This window comes from Manis pentadactyla, chromosome 3, assembly GCF_030020395.1.
Source record: "Manis pentadactyla isolate mManPen7 chromosome 3, mManPen7.hap1, whole genome shotgun sequence".
NCBI classification, from domain to species: Eukaryota; Metazoa; Chordata; class Mammalia; order Pholidota; family Manidae; genus Manis; species Manis pentadactyla.
This window is the reverse complement of record NC_080021.1, coordinates 106,451,749-106,464,288: the sequence shown is the minus strand read 5'-3', so window position 1 is coordinate 106,464,288 and position 12,540 is coordinate 106,451,749. Positions and strand designations below refer to the sequence as shown.

The window sequence follows — 12,540 nt, the reverse complement described above, 5'->3', positions numbered from 1 at the left end:
TTAATGAGACTGAAAAGAACACTGAGTTTTACTAGAGGCATTGTAAATTAGCATGGCGCTTTGCAAAGGATATTTACCAGTGTGTTTTAAGAAACAAAAGGCTTTAATTGTTTTTGACCTAGCGACCTGTATTGTGGCACTTATTCTAAGGAAAGCATTCGAAGGAACAATATATGTGAACAAAATTATTTGTAGAAGCATTGTTTCTAATAGGGAGAAACTAGAAATTACATACATTTATCAAAGAAACATGGATAAATGATAACTCATTGCTTTGGTGTCATAGTGCATTATGTATTAAATGGTAGAGGATAGAAATAACTGAATAGTGGAATTCAAAATTGAGCTTACAAATTACAAACCATGGGATTATAATTATTTGAAAAAATGTACAGATCTATAATTCTTTGTCTACAAGGACAAATTTCAAAAAGAGTTGAATACTTTAAGGTTTTTCATGTGTTAGGTAAAACCTAACCTGAGATGATATAGGCTGTTTGTAGTTTTTATTAATCCTATTTTACTTGATGACTCATACATTCCATGAATGTATGAGTACATGGATATTTGAATACAGGTAGCTAGATGAGATGCCACTAGAAGTGTTGTACGCTATGCTGTATGTTTATCACATTGGATTTCTAAAACCTAGACAGTTTTTAAATTGTGAAGCAAATATAACTCCCCAGGTTGCAGATAAAATATTGGAAAAGGGAGGAGCCAAGATGGCGGTGTGAGTAGGGCCACGGAAATCTCCCAAAAAAGATATATATTTTTGAAAATAAAACAAATACAACTATTCCTAAAAGAGAAACCAGAATATACAGTACAACAGCCAGGGTACATCTACTTCTGCAAGAACTCAGCGCCTCACGAAGGGGGTAAGATACAAGCTGCAGCCCGGCGGGACCCGAGTGCCCTCCTCACCCCAGCTCCCCAGCAGGAAGAGAGGAGTTGGAGCGGGGAGGGAGTGGAAGCCCAGGACTCCTAAATACCCAGCCCTAATCATCCGCACCAGGAGCACAGACACACATTGTGTGGTGTGCTGGATTTTAGGGAAATGGAACAGTAAAATCTGTGGGCTGGTCCCCACAGCTGTTGCCCCTGAGACAAAAGAAAAGCAAGTGCTTTTTGAAAATCTTAAAGGGACAGGATCCTCACAACTAGAAGGAAGTGTCCCAGCACACTCAGTCCAGTGGCTGGGAATCCCAGGGAAATTCAGGCACTCTAGTGCCCTATGAGGCAGCACAGCTCTGAAGCCCCTCATGGCAATAAACAACCTCCCGTCCATTCCCCCTCTGGCGTGGCCCCGCCATACTAGGGGAGCAGCCTGAGAGCAGCCACACCCACAGCAGCTGCCCAGAGCCTACTCTGCAGCAGCCCAGACCAGACTCAGAGGCCCTGCTGGCGTGCACTGAGGAAGCCGGGACAAGGTGCTAAGTGTCGCAGTTCTCGCAGGAGAGCACACCCAGCGTGCCTGCCCCTCCCCAAGGGGCTATGGGCTGCTGCAATGCCTGCTCTGCCTGCGGTGGCTCAGGAAATAAAACCAGAAGCTTCTCCCCGTAAGTGGGTAACCGTCAGAGGAAGCCCAGCTAACACACATGCCAACTGCCCACGGATTTTGTTCTAGGAGGGAAAGGCGACTACCAAGCAGTACCTCTATGGCCATGAAAAGGCAGAAGAATCTGATACACTCGAGAATAACCCAGACAACCCATGAGACAGTGCCTGGGCAGATAAATTTAACCAATCTTCCTGAAAAAGAACTCAAAATAAAGGTCATAACCATGCTGATGGACCTGCAGACAAATATGCAAGAGCTAAAGGATAAAGTTGGCAGGAAGAATACAGAAATAAAACAATCTCTGGAAGGACTTAAGAGCAGACTGGATGAGGTGCAAGAGGCCATTAATGGAATAGAAATCAGAGAACAGGAACACAGAGAAGCTGAGGCAGAGAGAGATAAAAGGATCTCCAGGAATGAAAGAATCTACGAGAACTGTGTGACCAATCCAAACAGAACAATATTCACATTATAGGGGTACCAGAAGAAGAAGAGAGAAAAAGGGATAGAAAGTGTATTTCAAGAAATAATTGCTGAAAACTTCCCCAAATTGGGGGAGGAAATACTCCTCAGACCATGGAAGCCCACAGAACTCCCAACAGAAGGGACCCAAGGAGGACAACACCAAGGCACATAATAATTAAAATGGCAAAGATCAAGCACAAGGACAGAGTATTAAAGGCAGCCAGAGAGAGAAAAAAGGTCACCTACAAAGGAAAACCCATTAGGCTATCATCAGACTTCTCAACAGAAACCTTACAGGCCAGAAGAGAATGGCATCATATATTTAATTCAATGAAATGGAAGGGCATTGAGCCAAGAATACTGTATCCAGCAAGATTACCATTTAAATATGAAGGAGGGTTTAAGTAAGGAAAATTTGAGGAAATGTGCCTGCCACAAACTACCTCTACAGGGTATTTTAAAGGGACTGCTCTAGATGGAAGCATTCCTTAGCCTAATTAGATGTCACCAGAGAAAATAAAATCACAGCAAAGAAAGCAGACCAACCAAATACTAACTAAAGGCAAAAAATAAAATCAACTACTCACAAAAGCAGTCAAAGGAAACCCAAAAGAGCACAGAAAAAGAACACCTGACATATAAAGAATGGAGGAGGAAGAATAAGAAGGGAGAGAAATAAAGAATCATCAGACTGTGTTTATAATAGCTTAATAAGCAAGTTAAGTTAGACAGATAGTAAAGAAGCTACCCTTGAACCTTTGGTAACCATGGATCTAAAGCCTGCAATGGCAATAAGTACATAACTTTCAATAATCACCCTAAATGTAAATGGACTGAATGCACCAATCAAAAGACACAGAGTAACAGAATGGATAAAAAAGCAAGACCCATCTGTATGCTGCTTCCAAGAGACTCACGTCAAACCCAAAGACATACACAGACTGAAAGTCATGGGATGGAAAAAGATATTTCATGCAAACAACAGGGAGAAAAAAGCAGGTGTTGCAGTACTAGTATCAGACAAAATAGACTTCGAAACAAAGAAAGTAACAAGAGATAAAGAAGGACATTACATAATTATAAAGGGGTCAGTCCAACAAAAAGATGTAATTTTTATAAATATGTATGTACCGAACAGAGGAGCACCAACATATGTGAAACAAATACTAACAGAATTAAAGGAGGAAACAGAATGCAATGCTTTCATTCTAGGAGACTTCAACACACCACTCACTCCAAAGGACAGATCCACCAGACAGAAAATAAGTAAGGACACAGAGGCAATGAACAACACACTGGAACAGATGGGCCTACTAGACATCTACAGAACTCTACACCCAAAAGCAGCAGGATACACATCCTTCTCAAGTGCACATGGAACATTCTGCAGAATAGACCACATACTAGGCCACAAAAAGAGCCTCAGTAAATTCCAAAAGATTGAAATCCCACCAAACAACTTCTCAGACCACTAAGGTATAAAACTGGAAATAAATTGCACAGAGAAAGCAAAAAGGCTGACAAACACATGGAGGCTTAACAACATGCTCCTAAATAATCAATGGATCAATGACCAAATTAAAATAGAGATCAAGCAATATATGGAGACAAATGAAAACAACAGTACAAAGAGCCAACTTCTGTGGGACACAGCAAAAGCAGTTCTAAGAGGAAAGTATTTAGCAATCCAGGCCTATTTAAAGAAGGAAGAGCAATACCAAATGAATAGTCTGAAGTCACAATTACTGAAATTGGAAAAAGAAGAACAAATGAGGCCTACAGTCAGCAGAAGGAGGGACATAATAAAGATCAGAGAAGAAATAAATAAAATTGGGAAGAATAAAATAGAAAAAAATCAATGAAACCAAGAGCTGTTTCTTTGAGAAAATAAACAAAATAGGTAAGCCCCTAGCCAGACTTGTTAAGAGAAAAAGAGAATCTACACACATCAACAGAATCAGAAAAGAGAAAGGAAAAATCATGATGGACCCCACAGAAATACAAAGAATCATTAGAGAATACTATGAGAATCTATATGCTAACAAGCTGGAAAACCTACAAAAATTGGACAACTTCCTAGAAAAATACAACCTTCCAAGACTGACCAAGGAAGAAGCAGAATATCTAAACAGACAAATTACCAGCAACGAAATTGAAGCGGTAATCAAAAAACTACCCAAGAGCAAAACCTCCGGGCCAGATGGATTTACCGCAGTATTTTTTTAGATATACAGAGAAGACATAATACCCATTCTCCTTAAAGTTTTCCAAAAAATAGAGGAGGAGGGAATACTCCCAAACTCAATTCTATGAAGCCAGCATCACCCTAATACCAAAACCAGGCAAAGACCCCACCAAAAAAGAAAATTACAGACCAATATCCCTGATGAATGTAGATGCAATAATATTCAACAAAATATTACCAAACTGAATTCAAAAATACATCAAGAGGATCATACACTATGACCAAGTGGGATTCATCTCAGGGATGCAAGGATGGTACAACATTCGAAAATCCATCAACATCATCCACCACATAAACAAAGAGAAGGACAAAAATCACACGATCATCTCCATAGATGCTGAAAAAGCATTCGACAAAATTCAACATCCATTCATGATAAAAATTCTCAACAAAATGGGTATAGAGGGCAAGTACCTCAACATAATAAAGGCCATATATGATAAACCCACAGCCAACATCACACTTAACAGTGAGAAGCTGAAAGCTTTTCATTTAAGATTGGGAACAAGACAGGGATGCCCACTCTCTCCACTCTTATTCAACATAGCACTGGAAGTACTAAGCACAGCAGTCAGACAAAACAAAGAAATACAAGGAATCCAGATTGGTAAAGAAGTCAAACTGTCACTATTTGCACATGACATGATATTATACATAAAAAACCCTAAAGACTCCACTCCAAAGCTACTAGAACTAATATCAGAATTTAGCAAAGTCACACGATACAAAATTAATACACAGAATCTGTTGCTTTCCTATACACTAACAATGAACTACCAGAAAGAGAAATCAGGAAAACAATTCCATTCACAATTGCATCAAAAAGAATAAAATACCCAGGAATAAACCTAACCAAGGAAGTGAAAGACCTATACCCTGAAAACTACAAGGCCCTCTTAAGAGAAATTAAAGAGGACACTAGCAAAGAAACTCATCCCATGCTCTTGGCTAGGAAGAATTAATACTGTCAAAATGGCCATCCTGCCTAAAGCAATCTACAGATTCAATGCAATCCCTATCAAAACACCAACAGCATTCTTCAGTGAACTGGAACAAATAGTTCTAAAATTCATAAGGAGCCACCAAAGACCCCAAATAGCCAAAGCAATCCTGAGAAGGAAGAATAAAGTGGGGGAGATCTTGCTCCCCAAATTCAAGCTCTACTACAAAGCCACAGTAATCAAGACAATTTGTACTGGCACAAGAACAGAGCCACAGACCAGTGGAACAGAATAGAGACTCCAGACATTAACCCAAACATATATGGTCAATTAATATATGATAAAGGAGCCATGGACATACAGTGGGGAAATGACAGCCTCTTCAACAGCTGGTGCTGACAAAACTGGACAGTTACATGTAAGAGGATGAAACTGGATCATTGTCTAAACCCATACACAAAAGTAAATTCAAAATGGATCAAAAACCTGAATGTAAGTCATGAAACCATAAAACTCTTAGAAAAAAACATAGTCAAAAATCTCCTGGACATAAACATGAGCGACTTCTTCATGAACATATCTCCCCAGGCAAGGTAAACAAAAACAAAAATGAACAAGTGGGACTATATGAAGCTGAAATCCTTCTGTATAGCAAAGGACACCACCAATAGAACAAACGGCATCCTACAGGATGGGAGAATATATTCATAAATGACAGATCCGATAAAGGGTTGACATCCAAAATATGTAAAGAGGTCATGCACCTCAGCAAACGAAAAGCAAATAATCCAATTAAAAATGGGCAGAGGAGCTAAACAGACAGTTCTCCAAAGAAGAAATTCAGATGGCCAACAGACACATGAAAAGATGCTCCACATCGCTAGTCATCAGAGAAATGCAAATTAAAACCACAATGAGATATCACCTCACACCAGTCAGGATGGCCGCCATCCAAAAGACAAAAAACAACAAATGTTGGTGAGGTTGTGTAGATAGGGGAACCCTCCTACACTGCTGGTGGGAAAGTAAATTAGCTCAACCATTGTGGAAAGCAGTATGGAGGTTCCTCAAAAAGCTCAAAATAGAAATACCATTTGACCCAGGAATTCCACTTGTAGGAATTTACCCTAAGAATGCAGCAGCCCAGTTGAAAAAGATAGATGCACCCCTATGTTTATCGCAGCACTATTTATAATAGCCAGGAAATGTAAATAACCTAAGTGTCCATCAGTAGATGAATGGATAAAGAAGATGTGGTACATATACACAATGGAATATTATTCAGCCATAAGAAGAAAATAAATCCTACCATTTGCAACAACGTGGATGGAGCTAGAGGGTATTATTCTCAGTGGGACAAGCCAGGCAGAGAAGGACAAATACCAAATGATTTCACTCATCTGTGGAGTACAAGGACAATGAAAAAACTGAAGGAACAAAACAGCAGCAGTATCACAGAATCTAAGAATGGACTAACGGTTACCAAAGCAAAAGGGACTGGGGTGGGTGTGTGGAAAGGGAGGTATGGTGGGTGGCGGGAGAAAAGGGGCATTATGATTAGCATGTATAATGTGGGGGTGGCATGGGGAGGGCTGTGCAACACAGGAAGACAAGTAGTGATTCTACATCTTCTTACTATGCTGATGGACAGTGACTGTAATGGGGTTTCTGTGGTAGACTTGGTGTAGGGGGGAATCTAGTAAACATAATGTTCCTCATGTAATTGTAGATTAATGATACCAAAATAAAATTTATTTATTTATTTATGTAAAGAAAGCTTAAATGAGGAAAATTGTGTATTAGGGGGATTTATTGATGATTTTAAATTCTTTTTATATTGTAAGTTTCTTTTTTTTCTTTCATATCTCATGATTTAAAGATGGCTCCCAAATGTTGTACATTAAAGTTAATATAAGCGCCATGACAATCATTTTGAACAAAATATAGACCTTTATGAATTTGGTTTCTTTTGTTCCTTTTTTGATTATGTTAAAAAAAGCTCATAACAAAGTTTGCCATTTTAACCATTGTAGGTATACAGTAAAGTAATGTTAACTATATTTACATTTCTGTGCAGCTGATCTCTATAACTTTCTTGTTTTGTAAATCTAAAGTCTCTACCCCATTTTCCACTACCCCAGTCCTGGCAACCACAGTCCATTTTCCGAATCTGTGACTTTGATTACCTTATGAAAGTAGAATCTTGCAGTACAGATCTTCTTGTGAGTGATTTTGTATTACTTAGCATGATGTCCTCAAGGTTCATCCATCTTGTGCCATGAGCCAGGATTTCCTTCTTTTTTAAGGCCAAACATTTTCTTTATCCATTCACCTGTCAGTAGACATGTGGGTAGCTTCTACCTCTTGGCTCTTGCAAATAGTGCAGCAGTGAACATGAATGTGTAAACGTCTCTCAGAGACCTTGCCTTCATTTCTTTCGGGTATATACCCAGTGTGGAATTGCTGAACTGTATAGTAATTCTATTTTAAAGCTTTTGAAGAACTTCCTTTGTCTTTTTCATGGGGCTGCTCTACTTCACATACCTACCAGCAATGCACAAGAGTTCCAGTTTCTCCACCACCTGCCAACATTTATATTCTTTTTTGATAATGGCTATTCTAATAGGTGTGAAGTATATTTCACTGAAATTTTCATTGGAATTTTTTTTATTGATCACTAATGTTGAGCATTTTTTCGTAAGCATGTTGGACATTTGTATATCTTCTTTGCAGAAGTGTCTATCCAAGTCCTTTGTCTACTTTTTAATTAGATTATTAATGTTTTGTTGTTACTGAGTTGTACTTCTTTATGTATTCTGTATATTAACCTCATCAGATAAATGACTTGCAAATATTTTCTCACAGTCTGTAAGTTGTCTTTTCATTCTGTTGATTGTTTCTTTTGATGTGCAAATGTTTTTAAGCTTGAAGTCAATTTTTCTATTTTTGCTTTTTGCCTGTGCTTTTGGAATCATATCTCATATATCATTGTCATAATACTTCTTAACACTTAATTGAAAAACATTCTTTACGATGTTTATTGTTACCTGTTCATCATTATTTCATCAGTGTGAGGTAGAAATGAAATTTTTTAAGTTCAGACTTTCAGTGTACCTTTTAAAATCTTAGGCCACATAGAGAATATTACACTTCTCTTACCATTGTTGAAATTTAAAGAACATAGTATGATAATATGTGTGAATGTTGAATTACTTTACAGTGTTATGCACTGAAACCTAATAAAAATCTGCATCAATTTTATCTTGACCTACTTATGTTAGTTAAAATGAGGGGCCCATAATTTGTATTAATTCCTTAAATAGATTCTGATGTTGAAATTTAACTTATATTCCTAATATCTTGATTCCTTTCTTAGCTTTTGTTTTTACCACCTTCTTTTCTAATATTTGATTTACCAAGAATTATTTTTTTTCCAGTTAGATAACACTCTCTGTTTAGTAACTGAGTACATGGTAAAAAGCTAACACTTTGGGTCAATACACTGCATTATCTTCATTCCAGAGGAAGACTGTTCTGTCAGAGTAATGATTTTTTTAATAGAGAAATGTTTATCTTTTAAATTATTTTTAATTTAAAAGATTGTTTTACTCTTCAATCCCCTTCACCCATTTTTCCCACCCACCCCCCATCTTTGGTAACCATCATTTCATTTTCTGTGAGATTGGTTTTGTTTTCTTTTGTTTTTTTAGATTCCTTACATAAGAGAGATCATACAGTATTTACTTTTCTCTGTTCAATTGCTTATGTTTACTCTATGGCATGGTGGCTTCCCTGGGTACATTTATTTTGCACAAGCCAATTCTGTAGATGAGTTAATACTGTAGAAAGAAGGGCAAAGTTCAGAACAGATGATTACTGACTTAAATCAAAATGGCAGTTGACACTTTTAAAGAATTTCATATACTTTGCTTTCCATATATAGATATCAATATGATGGACATCCTTACAACACCATCAATGGCTAAACCTAGACAAGATTATTCAAGAACCCCAGGACAGATACTGTCTCTCATCAGCTCTTTGGGATTTGTAAGTACTTGATAAGAAAAACCACATAACATGCCCTTTCATGATTGCCATTCATAATTAAAAATCCTTTTTCTTTTTTTAAATAATAAGCATGTTAAGTTACTTTAACAGATTACCTACTTATGTGGTGTTTTATAAAATAGATCTTAGCATTTGTTTTTGTCTTTCTATTTATAACAGTTCACACCAGCCTCAGGAAAAAATCAAGGCTCTGCAAATACTCTTTCAACTCACAGCTCTGAAACATCACAGCTTTCTCAAGAACTAATTTGTGCTATGTCTATAGATCCAAAGGACACTACTCCTTATTCTAACAAACTACTAAAATCATGTGAGTATAATGGAGTGTAAAAACAAAGTGTAACAGAAGGAACAAAAAAAGCAGTAGACTTATAAACACTGAGAAGGGACAGTGGTTACCAAAGGGGAAAGGTTGGGAAGGATGGGAGGGAAGGGAGAAGGTAATTAAGGGCCCTATTATTCACAATCACAACATAGATAGGTCACTAGGACAGTAGTACAGCATGGAGAAAACATCTAATGACTCTATAACTTCTTACTATACTGATAGACAGTGACCACAATGGAGGGCATGAGGCTTGATAATATGGGCGAATGTTGAACCACTTTTGTGTACGTGAAACCATCATAATATTGTATATCAATGATACTTAGGACACTTAAACAAACAGATAGGTAGACAGATAGGTAGGTAGGTAGGTAGGTAGGTAGGTAGGTAGTAGATAGATAGATAGATAGATAGATAGATAGATAGATAGATAGATAGATAGATAGATAAATAAATAAATGGTAATTCATTCCATTAAGTGTGTCTTGAGGAACAAAATGGTTTTGAATTTTTAAATTTCTAATATCAATTGAGTAACTTCAAAATGCAAATATTTAGCCACGCTGTGGCATTCTATATTTTGTCAAGTAAATGCCATTTCTGACAGGGACCATTGCAGATCTTTATGTCAACAGAATAAAGTGTCTAGTTAATGAGATATTCTTCAATTTGCTATAATATTAGAATGACCACTGGGTAAATTTCACTATACTGGGTTAATGGAAAGTTTACATAAAGAGGATGTAGAACTAACACTGTGTGTCATTATTCAAATTATTTCCAAAACATTTTGAAATAGTTGAAGTAAAGATATAATTTTTTAAATCAGCACACAATAAAAGACAAAGTCATAGTAGAGGAGGATATTGGGGCATTTTGCATAGCACTTATCTTCACCCTTTATAACTTACCAACAGGGGACATTTTAATTCTCTGCACTCATGTTCTTCATCTTGGGGATGTGAGTAATGATGCTCTGAAGAGTAATTAGCAGTAGTTGTTTTCATAGGTATTACCTCCTTTGAATTTGGTCCTAAAATCTGTACATATCTAGGATACATATTATATATTGTTGTCTCCTCTTAGAAATGAGAAGCTAATATTTGAAAATGTTTAGTTACATGCTAGTAAGTGGGTAAGCCAAGTCTTGATTACAAATACAATTTTTCATCTACTGACCCTTTCTTCCAAATTCAGTCAATCTTGTTTCTTCTGTGAAAATAAAAATGGCTGAAAACAATATGTATCTTTGATGCACAGAAAACTGCTAAAATATAAAACATGGAGGTGTTATTTAAGCCTTATTCTTAAGGAGAAAGAATTGTATCTCCCTTAGTTATTTTTAAATCTAGTCAGAGCAGAAAGGTGTGAGGAATTATGCTGCTCCCTTGAGTGGCTATGAAGGTGAATGAGAGGTCCTCGCCTCAGAAGAATGTGTAATTTTGTGGTGATTACAGGTATAAAGGGACAGTAGTCACAATCTTGTAAAGTAAATGCCGCAAGAGGCATACTGTGATAAAGCACAGAAAGTAATAAATGCTAACTGGAAAAATCAGGAATGGCTCTAAATTAAGGCAGAGCAATAGCCACACTGGACCTAGGAAGAGAAATACAGAGCTCAATAGCTCTAAGCATACTGCAAAAGGGCATTTCAGATAGAGGCATGAGAAAGGCATGGACACATGGAATTATATTCCATCTTCAGACAACATAGACTTGATGTGTTACGTGAGAAGTGGTAGCAGGTGCAGTGGAAAAGGAAGCTTAGCGGGTAGCTGGGGAAAGATCAAGTGTTGTCACAAGGAGCATAGAATGTGAGCTGTAGAAAAGGAGAGCCATCAAAGTTCCAAAGTAGGGATGGTCCAATTATACCAGTGATCCCGAAAAAACTTACTAGCAAATATATAGTGTGCACATGGCATTAACTTAGAAACAAGTTCCCGTATTACTGGGAAAAACCACCTGAGCTGTTTAGTTAAATATCACAGTCAATGTCCTGTTAGTTTCAGGAATTCCACTGAGAGGATTTATGTTCCAAAAACACAGTTGTTTTAGATGGACTTTGACATTCTTCTTTCAATGTTAAAGTTCCAAGATTTATTAAATTAAAACATTAAAAAAACTGTTATAATTATATAAATTAAATGATAAGACAAAGAACTTACTTGGGATTAAAGTTATGTTCACACTTTGTGGGAAAGAAAAACGATATACATATCTTTTTATGTATGTATAAAATCTTTACATGCACACAATAAAAGCATGATTGCGTATTATGTCTAATTATAAAGTTACAGAGCAATTCTTTTTAGCATCGTTATTTCAATGATAACGTATCATGTAGATGATGCTGCCTTGTTGCACTGGCTTGCCCTTAGCCAATTACTATTACTTACTTGTTTACTATTACTTGTTTTAAAATTCCCTTATGAATGTGTGTAATTCACACCTGTAAGCATGTAACCCTCGCCATTAAAATAAAGCTGTAGTTTTAAATACAAATTAAACTAAGTAAATTTGGTCACATTCCAACCTTGTATCTCAGCTCTATGTAGCATATCAATAATGCTTCTTTATGAAGAAGTTTTTATATTTTTTTAGTTTTTTCTTAAGATATCATTGATATACAGTTTTACAAAGGTTTCACATGAGCAACATTGTGGTTACTACATTCACCCATATTACCAAGTCCCCCCACACCCCATTGCCGTCACTGTCCATCAGCATAGTGAGATGCTATAGAGTCACTACTTGTCTTCTCTGTGCTGTACTGCCTTCCCCGTGACCCCCCTACATTATGTGTGCTAATCATAATACCCCTTAATCCCCTTCTCCCTCTCTCCCCCCACCCCTTTCCCTTTGGTAACTGCTAGTTCCTTCTTGGGGTCTGTGAGTCTGCTGCTGTTTTGTTCCTTCAGTTTTCCTT

At 37.1% G+C, this 12,540-nt stretch overlaps 1 pseudogene; it reads left to right on the top strand.

The window, feature by feature from the left end:
• The window catches only part of LOC118914297 (serine/threonine-protein kinase greatwall-like), an 88,145-nt pseudogene that overhangs the window by 54,689 nt on the left and 20,916 nt on the right, over positions 1-12,540 (top strand).